This window comes from Symphalangus syndactylus, chromosome 9 (genome assembly GCF_028878055.3).
Source record: "Symphalangus syndactylus isolate Jambi chromosome 9, NHGRI_mSymSyn1-v2.1_pri, whole genome shotgun sequence".
Lineage (NCBI taxonomy): Eukaryota > Metazoa > Chordata > Mammalia > Primates > Hylobatidae > Symphalangus > Symphalangus syndactylus.
In genome coordinates, this window is record NC_072431.2 from 102,502,306 (window position 1) to 102,514,320 (window position 12,015).

General features: G+C 40.2%; 1 protein-coding gene across 3 annotated transcripts in view; it reads left to right on the plus strand.

The window, feature by feature from the left end:
• Positions 1 to 12,015, plus strand: part of JAZF1 (JAZF zinc finger 1) — a 354,333-nt gene that overhangs the window by 240,767 nt on the left and 101,551 nt on the right. The window lies entirely within an intron of this gene.

The window sequence follows — 12,015 nt, forward strand, 5'->3', positions numbered from 1 at the left end:
AAAACTCCATTTCTACAAAAAAAAAAAAAAAATACAAAAATTAGCTATTCAGGAGGCTGAGGTGGGACAATTGCTTGAGCCTGGGAGGTGGAGGTTGCAGTGAGCCATGATCATGCCACTGCACTCCAGCCTGGGCAACAGAGCCAGATCTCATCTCAAAAAATCATTAAAAGCAACCAACCAACTATTAACAATAATGGCTACTACTTATTGAATAGCTATTACCAGGCACCATTTGAAGCACTTTGCATTGTATTCATTCACTCTTCACAACTATTATTCCCATTTCACACATGAGGTAACTGAGGCACAGAGATAAGTACCTTGCCCAAGGCTGTAGCACCAGTGAGGTGTGAAGGTGAGGTTAATATGCCCTGGACCTCCATGGAATTGCTACAGGACAAACAGCTAGTCAATAGATGAATGGGCCAGGACAGAGAAACAGATTTTCAGAGGATTGTAACATAGACACAGATGTTATGGTGTTTTGTTTTTGTTGTTTTGTTTTTCCCAGGGAAGAGGTAATGTTGGAAAGTTAAGAACAAAACAAGCCATGCTCCTGGATACAATATAACCTAAGCTTTCTAAAGAGAAGAGGACATAAAATAGCAGGGCTCATTTGAGGATGGATGTTACCATTTCAATAGATAATCATGAAACTTGGAAGAGCCTTTCAAACATAGAGATTGGGTCAGGTTGTGAAATTGTTAAGAATTTGACCACGAAAGTGTTTGTGATAGAAAAAAAAATGGAAGTAACCAAAATATTCTTCAATTTGAGATTGGTTCAGTAAATTGAGTGTATCCATCCTGTTTAAAACCATGAGGTAGATCTGTATGTACTGACCCAAAAAGATGTCCAAGATCTATTGCTAAGTTTAAGAAGAAAAAAAGGGTGCTAAAGAAAATGCACCAAAAAATGCAATCCAGAGTATTTCCCAATAACTGACAGTGGCTGTTGGTATAGGACTGTAAGAATTTCCCTTTCTTACAGTATCAATAATCCTGTGATGTTTGCATTTTTATGGAAAGATATGTTGCTTTTGAATTCCAAAGAAACAAAGAGATAGAAAACAAGTTTAAATGGATAGTTCTATTGACTCAGGTATGAGATTTCCTAATGGAATATAAAGCTTTTTCATAGCATATTGATTCTATTGTTATACATCCATCCATAAAACCAAGAGAGAAGGCTGATTGCTTAATTTTTTCTTGTTTATAAGCAATAAACCTATTCTACAGGTTTTTGAGTGTTTTCAAGTCAATAATGTATTTATTTTTCAATTAGCACATATGCTCTTAAAGGAGAGGATCATATTTTGGTTATCTCTAAGCAAACCAGAATAAGAGGATGTCATGGGAACATCCTAAAGGCAAAAGTTCAGCAATACTAATGGCAACTGCCTCTATTGAGTGATTGCTGTGTACTTCATTTAACCCTCACAACAGGCTGATGGAGGAGCTATCATACTGGTCACCATTTTCCATTAAAGAAAATAGGCATTTTCACGATATCGATTCTTAGGGGGAGGTTTCAGACCCTGTATGAGTTAGTCTTGTGGAGTCCTTTTTAAACATTAAGCCTATGTGCTTGCTTGAAGAGTAAATGTTGTGGACATAAGAGCTCTCTTCATAATACACAAATCTCTTTGGTTTGTAAGATATATACCAAGAAGGTAAATTTGGCAAGGCTTTTGACAACTCTAGTTGACACCAAGCAATAGAAATGCATGAAAAAATACCTAACACTGTTGGCAAAGCCTCACAAGAAAATTTAAGGATGAGTACAATGCTTATTTGGAGAAACAAATAGAGCAAAACTAAACATTAAAACTGTAAAGCCCAAGCACCCATGTAACTTGCTGTGTAATGGGATACCTAAACTTAGAGTCAGCAAGCATGTCTGTGATTTCAAATATTTGGCTATGATTAAAGCAGGAAAGAGTATAAAAATATGTTTAGCTGGAGCATGGAGCTCATTCTGGAGGGGATAATAAACAGGGAATCTTTGACAACAGCAAATAAATCAGAACATGTAAATAGAAAGTCTGGCCTTACGAGCCGTTTTATATCATCGACAGGCAGGATAGATAATCAGGATAGACGTGGGAGAGCATTTTAATCTTTACTACCACCATCTCATGTCAAAGTAAACAAGTGGACAAAATAAAGCTGAAAGCTTATGTACTCTTTCAGGAATACTTTTTCCCTGAGTTTGTGCATTGGATATAACCATGTAGCATGCAGAGTGTGTTTGCTGAGCTTACCTTAGACTGCATAGATGTGTAAATAAGAAATAAAAGATTGTTGGGTAGCAATAAGGCCACATTTTTATTGTAGCATTTACACTATGTCCACTGCACTCACAAAGAAACTCACTAATGCAGTTGAAGCACGTTGGTATAGACACGTATGAGGAAGAGAGTTGGCCAATCTGCATTCCACTGGCAGCTGTAGTAGACATGTTGTGGAAGACCGTGGTAGATGAAACTGTTAAAATAAGTGGTGGTGGTACTTCTGGTCACCAGAGAAAGCATGTCCTCTTGGCAAGCATGTATTTTTTCACACTTAGTTTTTCTTCCAGGCTCTGCCTGACTTCTCATTCTTTGTGTCATCTCTTTTTTCCCTAAAGTAAAGGGGAAGAAAAAATCTTTTCTTGTTGTTTAACAACGTTTTTAGGAAAAACAAATGAAGAATGATGGTTGATGCTTTAACAATAGCGTTTCTACTTGCAGCTGTTCTTGTTTCGAACTTCCCAGGGAGGTGGCATGGAAAGCGGAACCAGGGCTAGGACTAGGGCAAGGCACACGAGGTACTGGGAGTGAGCCACCCTCTTCACTGGGGCACTCCGAGTACCCCACTCCTCACCCTAGTCCTGGCCCTGCATGGAACTCTGGGCGTCCCAGCTCCTGGTCCCACTTCTGCTGCTGTGTGACCTCACCAACTTGTCATTATTTCCCCCTTCAAAATTGGGTAGAAGAGATTTGCAAACTACAGGATCACAGAGGCTATGGATGGTTTCTTTTTTATATAAACAATACCTTCTATTTTGCTGGGGGCTAGCAATTGAGAACTATTCAACTGAATGTAACAGCTTTGTAGATATAATTCACGTACCATACATTTCACATATTTAAAGTGTATAATTCATTGGTTTTAGTATATTCACAGCACTGTGCAGCCATCAGTACAACCTAGTTTTAGAATATTTTTGTCATCTCTCAAACCATGTACACATTAGTTGTCACTGCCCATTTCTCCACTTTCCCAGCTCCTGGAAACCACTAATCTACTTTATTCCTTTATAGATTTGCCTATTCTGGATTTCATACACGTGGAATCATATGTGACCTAAAGTGTCTGGCTGCTTTCATTTAGCATGACATTTTCAGGGTTCATCCATGTTATCACATATGTCAGTACTTTGTTTTTATTGCCAGAGAATGTTCTTGTGTATGAATATGGCATATTTTGTTTATTCATTTCTCACTTGAGGTACAGTTCCATTTTGAGGATCCGCCAACTATTTTCCAAAGCAGCTGCACCATTTAACATTCCCACCAACAATGAGTGAGGATTCCAATTTCTCCACATCCTCACCAACACTTATTATTGTCTGTTTGATTATAACCATTCCAGCAGGTATGAAGTGGAATCTCATTGCGATGTTGATTTGCATTTCTCAAATGACTAATAATGTTGAGCATCTTTTCAAATGCTTATTGACATTTGTATATCTTCTTTGGAGAAGTAACTATTCAAATCCTTTGCCATTATTTAATTGGGTTGTTTATCTTTTTATTGTTGAGTTGTAAGAGTTCTTTTTATGTTCTGGATACAAGTTCATTATCAGATACAAAATTTGCAAATATGTTCTCCTATTCTGTGGGTTGTCTTCACTTACTTGACGATATCATTTGCAACGCTAAGGTTTTAGTTTTAATGAAGTCTAATTATCTAGTTTTTTCTTTTGTCACTTGTGCTTTTGGTGTCATATCTAAAGAACCATTGCCTAACCCAAAGTAAGGAGGATTTATTCCTGTGTTTTCTTCTAAGAGTTTTATATATAGTTTTAGCTCTTACATTTACATTTAGGTCTGTGATCGTCTTGGTGTATGAGTTCATTCATCTGAATTTTGAACCTTGCAAAATGATCCTTTCTGTAAATTGGATTGATTTTTCCCCCCCCACCCGATGGGATATGCAGCCAAATATAAGTGCTCCAGAGGCTACCACCATGGTGTACCATCTGTCAAACTGCATTTATCATAACAATCTGATACACTGTTAATATATATGTTTTATATATAATATATATGGTGTGTGTGTGTGTATGTGTGTGTGTGTATATATATATATATATATATATGGTAAAATGAAAAATCTTCACTGGTTTCCAACCTTCATTTAGTTTTTATTGCCATTGAAATGCCCTTTAGGTGGTGCTATTGCATTTTCTCTCTTTTTCTTCCTTTTGGCTTTAAAACTCAGAGGGTTTACATCTTGCTTTGGTAAGCCACGTAATTTACTAGAGAAAAGCCTTTCACCAAAGTAGAAAACTAAAATAACTGCATTTAGATCACATTTACCTGATATGGCTTCTCCAGTTCAAATTATTGAAGACATTACGCAATGAGTATCCTTCTCCAACTGGGTTATTTTGAATGTGCACCCTAACTAACAAATGAGCATACTGGCTTCTGAGAACTGGTTGCTCAACTGTAAGATCTCCATGTGGAATTAATGATCATTTCCAGCTCATACTCTTTCAACTTCCATGCGGCTAATTAAAAAGTAAAACTTTCAAGTGGTTGACTTCCTAAATGGAAATGCATTCTTTATGTTGGCTGTTTGCAAAATGCCTCTTCTGTTAAGAAACCTGTGTACAGTTTTTACATCTCATTTCCTGGATTATCTTTCCTGTGCCAACTCACAGTGTGGGACATTAGGAAATGGTATGCGTTTTTTTTAACCACTTAAAAAATTCCCAAGAAGGTTTTTTTCCACTCCAACTGCCTTCCCATTATGTTCTGCAGTCTGCCAAGCTTGCCAGAACTCAGCAGGTAGCCCACATGGTATGCATGTCTGTGTGAGAAAGCTCCCCTGATGTGGACAAGATGTTAGTTGTAAAATGAAGCCAACATCTTGTCCACAAGTGTGCAAAAATACAGTATATCCACAAGCAACAAGGCGTTAAAGAATATTTAGCCAAATATGGCTTACTAAAATTACTGTATTATTGTAAATGTGATTCAAAGATCAAAACTGCTAAATCTAGAGAAGAAAATCTATAGCCAAACAACCTGTTTTGTTTGCACCTCTTCAAAAACACAAAACATAGTAATATTTATATGTGTTTTTTGTAATAAACTGGAGAGTCCCAAAGGAGGGCCTAGGAAGGATTTTACTGTAGACTATTTCCTACTGCAGAGGCAGCTCTGCTCATTTTCTAGAGCTTATATTTCAGTCGGTTCTTACCCTCTCGGTGCTTGGAGTATTATTTTGGGAAAATCTCTGCTTAGTAGTTATTGGTCAGCTAGTGATTGTTTGCTATTTTTGAATTCTCCATCTGTATTCAAAATGATCATATCACATATCCATTTAGAATATAGATTGAATGTTGTCTTTATTAAACCCTCCACCACTAATTTCAGGGCATTATTTAAAAAATTTTTAATCATCTTTGTCCTGCTTTTACCAGGAACATGTATACATCACTGAGCCCATTTTCCTCCTTTGGAAAATTGAATTAATAATACCCATTCCACAGAGCTGTTTATAATGTCCATCCCGGTAACATTTATAAAGCATCTCCTGGCCTGCCTATACGCTCAGGGAATGACAGCCGTCGTTACCAGATCTTATATATCATCTTTACACATGTCTGGTGCAGCCCTTTCATATTTATACACAATATCAAAAACATTATAAAGAAGCATAAAAAATTATATGTATTGAAGAAGTATGTAAGCCTCAAAGCTAGAAGAAAAGAATCATTGTTTTTCAGTAGCCTATCCAATCACCACACATGTAAATAGTTCTAAATCTCTTCAGCTTATAGGTTTGCAGGAGTATGAGTGAGGAGTCTGTTGAATATCATCACCAAGTTCATTTTCACATCTTGAAAGACTTTATTTTTTGTCTTCAGTCTCGGTTTACTTCTAGCTGTCGTTATTTAAATAAAAGATTAGTTTGCAGTAAATGGATATACATCAAAATGGTTTGGGATAAACGATGTATAACTAAAACCTTCATTTAAAGTCTTTCTTTTTAAAAATCTGTATTTCATGTTGTGAATCATAAATTTATTTATTGTTTCCAGCTGATTGAGAGCACAAGCTGTACTCTCTTCCACCTGCACCTAGATTATGGATGACTGTATCTGTGGCTTTACATAGCAACAGTCCTCTTAAAGTATTACATTATGATGTGGGAGCACCTATCAAACACCAGTATTTTTCTCAACTGTGACAGGCTGTAGAGCCAAGATTATGCTACTTCAAAAAGCATTCTCATTATACATGGATTTACATACAACACATGCCTCCTTTCATCCCCAGTTGGACTTGAGAACAGTTGGGGGAAATGTCTTAGGTAACTTACTGCCTTAGTCCTGTCCAACTCCAGATGACCTTCCCAAACCTTGGGTTTCTTTCTTTTCTTTTCTCACTCTCCATACACATAAAACTCTTCTCTGTCTTTACCCCCTTTTCCTTTGGCTTATTTCTCCAGTCCCCTAAACCTCCTTTTTAAAAAAATTACAATAGCCCATGCTATTAGTTTATCAAACGAGTTCCTGCTCAGGACTGAGCCCATGATGAACCAGGGAGAATTCTTTCCAAATACATTCAAGAAGCCACCCAAACCTGGTTTCCCGCCCCCCCCCCCCGCCCCCCACAGCCGAGACAGGGTCTCACTGTGTCACTTAGGCTGGACTGCAGTGGTATGATCATGGCTCACTGCAACCTCTGCCTCCCAGGTTCAAGCAATTCCCCAGGTTCAAGCCGTTCTCCCAGGTTCAAGCAATTCTCCTGCCTCAGCCTCCCAGGTAGCTGGGATTACAGGTGTGCACCAACACGCCCAGCTAATTTTTTTGTATTTTTAGTAGAGACGGGGTTTCACCACGTTGGCCAGGCTGGTCTCAAACTCCTGACCCTCAGGTGATCTGCCCGCCTCGGCCTCCCAAAGCGCTGGGATTACAGGCATGAGCCACCACGCCCAGCCTCCAAACCTGATTTTTGCCATCATGTGCAAACACACATTGCTGTGCCAAGGTATCCCAAATTCCCACATGCAGAGTTTATTCTTGTAATGTAATAGTCCTGTGTTTTTTGTTTTGTTTTTTTTAGGATACAGGTTTTAAAGAATGGTTTTATAATTCAACAGTTAGGTTCCTCCACACCAGCAACTGGCAAAGTATGACTTGTGAGCCAAATCTGGCCCTCCACCTGTTTTTGTAAATAAAGCTTTATGGAAACACAGCCATATTCATTTATGTATGAATTGTCTATGGTTGCTTTCGCATTGTCACAAGAGTGAGGTCGTTGCAGCAGAAACTCTCTGGCCCACAAAGCCTAAAATATTTCCTGTCTGACCTTTTACAGAATAAGTTTGCTAACCCATGCGCTACATGTAATCTCATTGTAGATGACCTTCTGGAAGGCAAAGATGTAATTACTGCACTGAGAAATTCTCCTTTGCCACAAATTTACAGAAAGGACTTGGACAAGTCATTTAATCTACTTAGATCTAGTTTCACATTCAGTAAAGGTGTAATTTTTAACACTGTGATTTTTAACTTTTTTTCTGAGAGCAAAGTGATGGGAAAACTTCAATTACTGGTCATATAATACCACTGCCCTGCTGATGGCTGTGTTATATTTAGCTATTGATTTGTCAACTTATCTCTTCCTTTTTTTAAAAAAAAAAAAATGGCTGTCTATAGGATAAAATTATTTGGGCTATAGTGGTAAGATATAAATATAGTTTCTTAAAAGAATACAAAATTTAGATTATGTGAATATTTTCTTAGTGGTAGAGCAAAAACCTACAATTTTGAGTTTTTATGAAAGTGTCTAAAAATAACTGAAGTTTTTTTATGAAGAAAAGTTTAAACTTTCTTTTTAAAAAATATATCAGAGATCAGGAGTTCCAAGACCAGCCTGGCCAACATGGTGAAAGCCTGTCTCTACTAAAAATTACAAAAATTAGCTAGGCATGGTGGCGGGCACCTGTAATCCCTGCTACTTGGGAGGCCGAGGCAGGAGAATCACTTGGACCCAGGAGGCAGAGGTTGCAGTGAGCCCAGATTGCACCATTGCACAACAGCCTGGGAGATAAGAGCAAAACTCCGTCTCAAAAAAAAAAAAATAGAATGAAAGAAAATTCATTATCTACATTTGCTGGATACTGTGCCTGAAGCTGGGACAAGACAAATCAAGTCACTCCCCTCAGTGGTCTACTGGAGGTCAGGGGCCAGACACTGAGGTTGCGCTCAAGGTTCAAAGGACTGTTTAGAGCCCAAGGTTAAGTACTTGAGGTCAAGACTGAGGTGAAAGTTTCATGGGGAAACATTTGCAGAGATCGAAGGAAAAAAGTGAGTCCCAGGATTAACGGGGAAATGCCTCGATACCATGAGCTGCCCACCTTGGAAGAAAGGTCAGGACCCTTGCACCCTGGAGCCACAAGCCTGGGGTCCCCCATCCCGGTGCCTCCAGGGCCACCTGCTGTGGAAGACGTTTCCCTGGATCTAGAGGATGAGGAGGGGGATGAGGAGGAAGAGTATCTGGACAAGATCAACCCCATCTATGATGCTCTGTCCTACAGCAGCCCCTCTGATTCCTACCAGGGCAAAGGCTTTGTCATGTCCCGGGCCATGTATGTGTGAGCTGCCATGTGCCTGGCATCTCACATCTCACCTGCTGATCCCTTAGCTTTCTTGCCAAGGATCTAGTGCCCCCTGACCTCTGGCCAGGCCACTGTCAGTTAACACACATGCATCCCATTTGTGATTTCTATCTTGGTGGCTCCACTATGACCCCTAACCCATGAGCCCCGAGAAATTCAGCGTGATAATGGAATCCTGGCAACCTTATCTCATGAGGCAGGAGGTGGGGAAGGTGCTTCTGCACAACCTCTGATCCCAAGGACTCCTCTCCCAGACTGTGACCTTAGATCATACCTCTCACCCCCCAATGCCTCGACTCCCCCAAAATCACAAAGAAGACCCTAGACCTATAATTTGTCTTCAGGTAGTAAATTCCCAATAGGTCTGCTGGAGTGGGCACTGAGGGCTCCCTGCTGCTCAGACCTGAGCCCTCCAGGCAGCAGGGTCCCACTTACCCCCTCCCCACCCTGTTCCCCAAAGGTGGGAAAGAGGGGATTCCCCAGCCCAAGGCAGGGTTTTCCCAGCACCCTCCTGTAAGCAGAAGTCTCAGGGTCCAGACCCTTCTCTGAGCCCCCACCCCCACCCCAATTCCTGCCTACCGAGAAAGCAGCCCCAGCCTAGGGTCAAACAGGGTGAGCCTCATACAGACTGTGCCTTGACGGCCCCAGCCTTGGGAGAAGAATTTACTGTTAACCTGGAAGACTACTGAATCATTTTACCCTTGCCCAGTGGAATAGGACCTAAACATCCCCCTTCCGGGGAAAGTGGGTCATCTGGATTGGGGGCAGCGATTGATACTGTTTTGTAAACTACATTTCCTACAAAATATGAATTTATACTTTGACCAAAAAAAAAAAAAATATATATATATATATATATATCATAAAACCAATAAAACTATCAAAAAATGAACATACTTGTGTTGCATTGCCTTTTCGTATGCTATAAATGTGCCTGTTTTCATTAACCTCAGTGTGACCACTTGCAATGTGTTCTTCTTCAGAGAAAAGGAGGACAAGGTTGGAATGTTCCAGAGATACTGTCAGGGAAAACAGTGGTCAGGTTTGCAATAACATTTTCTCATCTTGTTCTTTTTAGCCATTTTCTTTATATTTTCATGTAAGATACATTTTAGTATTGTAATAACTTTGTTCTGATCAAAAAGTAGTATATGTTCATTATAGAAAATGCAGAAAATTGGTCAGGTGCAGTGGCTCACGCCTGTAATCCCAGCATTTTGGGAGGCCAAGGTGGGTGGATCATGAGGTCAGGAGATTGAGACCATCCTGGCTAACACAGTGAAACCCTGTCTCTACTAAAAATACAAAAAATTAGCCGAGCGAGGTGGTGGGCGCCTGTAATCCCAGCTACTTGGGAGGCTGAGGTAGGAGAATGGCATGAACCTGGGAGGCAGAGCTTTCAGTGAGCTGAGATCACGCCACTGGACTCCAGCCTGGGGGACAGAGCGAGACTCCGTCAAAGAAAGGAAGGAAGGAAGGGGAAGGGAAGAAGGAAGGAAGGGAAGGAAGGAAAGGAAGGAAAGGAAATATGGAGGAAGGGATAGAGAAGGAAATAAATTCTCCCATAATTTTGCTCCCCAGAGATAACCACTGTTGATATTTTGGGGTATATCTTTCTAGGCTTTTTTCCCACGTATGTTACATGCATTTTAAAAAATTGCTATAATACTTTCTTAGGAATAATAATACTGCCATTTATTATTTGGCTTCACTCTGTGCTTTGCAACAGCTTAATCACTTAATCCTGACAGCATCCCTCATGTACAGATGGGATAAACCTCATTTTACCCATGAGAAATTTCACCCAAGAGGTTAAATCTTTTGCCCAAAGTCACACAGCTCATGCCTAAACTCACATTCTTAGGTACTGTATGTACTCCTACCTACAAACTTCTGCTTACAGTCAATAAGCCAAAGTGCTTGTAACTGGCAAACTAAGTAACTTCTTTGTGGTTAAGGTACTATTTAGTAAAAGTGGCTCTTATACCCTGTAGCGAAGGTTTTCATTGAAGATTCCAGGCTGACCCTCACTTCCTTCTGGGAGCCTGGATCTCCTCCACAGGTCTGCTGGACACACTCCCTGGCCTGCTGGCCACCAGATCTTTCAGGGTGGCCGCCACTTCTTCTCCCTCCTCCTGCTGGCCACAGCACCCAATATGCTGTGGGCATGCCACAGGCCACTGGGCAATGCCTGGCTGCCCACTGGAGCCACCCTACCCTAAATCACAGGGAAATATTTTAACCACTAAATAAATCAGAAAACAGAATATAGCAGCTCCTCTAAAGGAGCTGGCTCCTAGAAGACTGCTTTATTTATAAGTTTAGAAGAGGAGTCCAGAGGGATAAGTTGCTTAGAATACTTTCAGTTGCAAGAAAAGTGAGTTGCCAGTTTAAATCAAATCTTGAACGTGCCCCTCTTGCCCAGGTTAGATTTTGAGCCTGTAGGTGAGCATCGTCCCTGCCCTTCCTGTCACCAACTGCCATGTGCTCTTTTTTTAAGTCCGGGGTACATATTTTCATATGTACATATGCAGATTTGCTACATAGGTAAAGTGTCGTGGGGGTTTGTTGTTGTACAAATTATTTCGTTGTCCAGGTACTAAGCCTAGCATCCATTAATTATTTTTCCTGATCCTCTCCCTCCTTCCACCCTCCGCCCTCTGACAGGCCCCAGTGTGTGTTATTCCCCTGTATGTGTCCATGTGTTCTCATCATTTAGCTCCCACTTAGGAGTGAGAACACGCAGTATTTGGTTTTATGTTCCTGTGTTACTTTGCTGAAGATAATGGCCTCCAGCTCCATCCATGTGCTTGCTCTGTTAGAAGGCTGTAACTCAAAGATGTTTAAGAAGGGTACTTGCACAATACCTAGGAAGGGCACTAGCAAAGAACAAAGCAAAGAATTAGTGTCCTTTAGAGCATACTATATCAGAACTTAACAAAAGCAAGCTTTTAAGAATTGTGTTTTCTTCTTTGTTAGAAGGCAAATCTAAGATTGACTGCGACATCCCAGTCGTAAAACGCCTTGCCTGCAATTGGCTTTCCATTGGGAAACCCAATAAAAATTTGTTAATGCAATGTGATTCAAAATTACTATCAAAGTTAAGAAT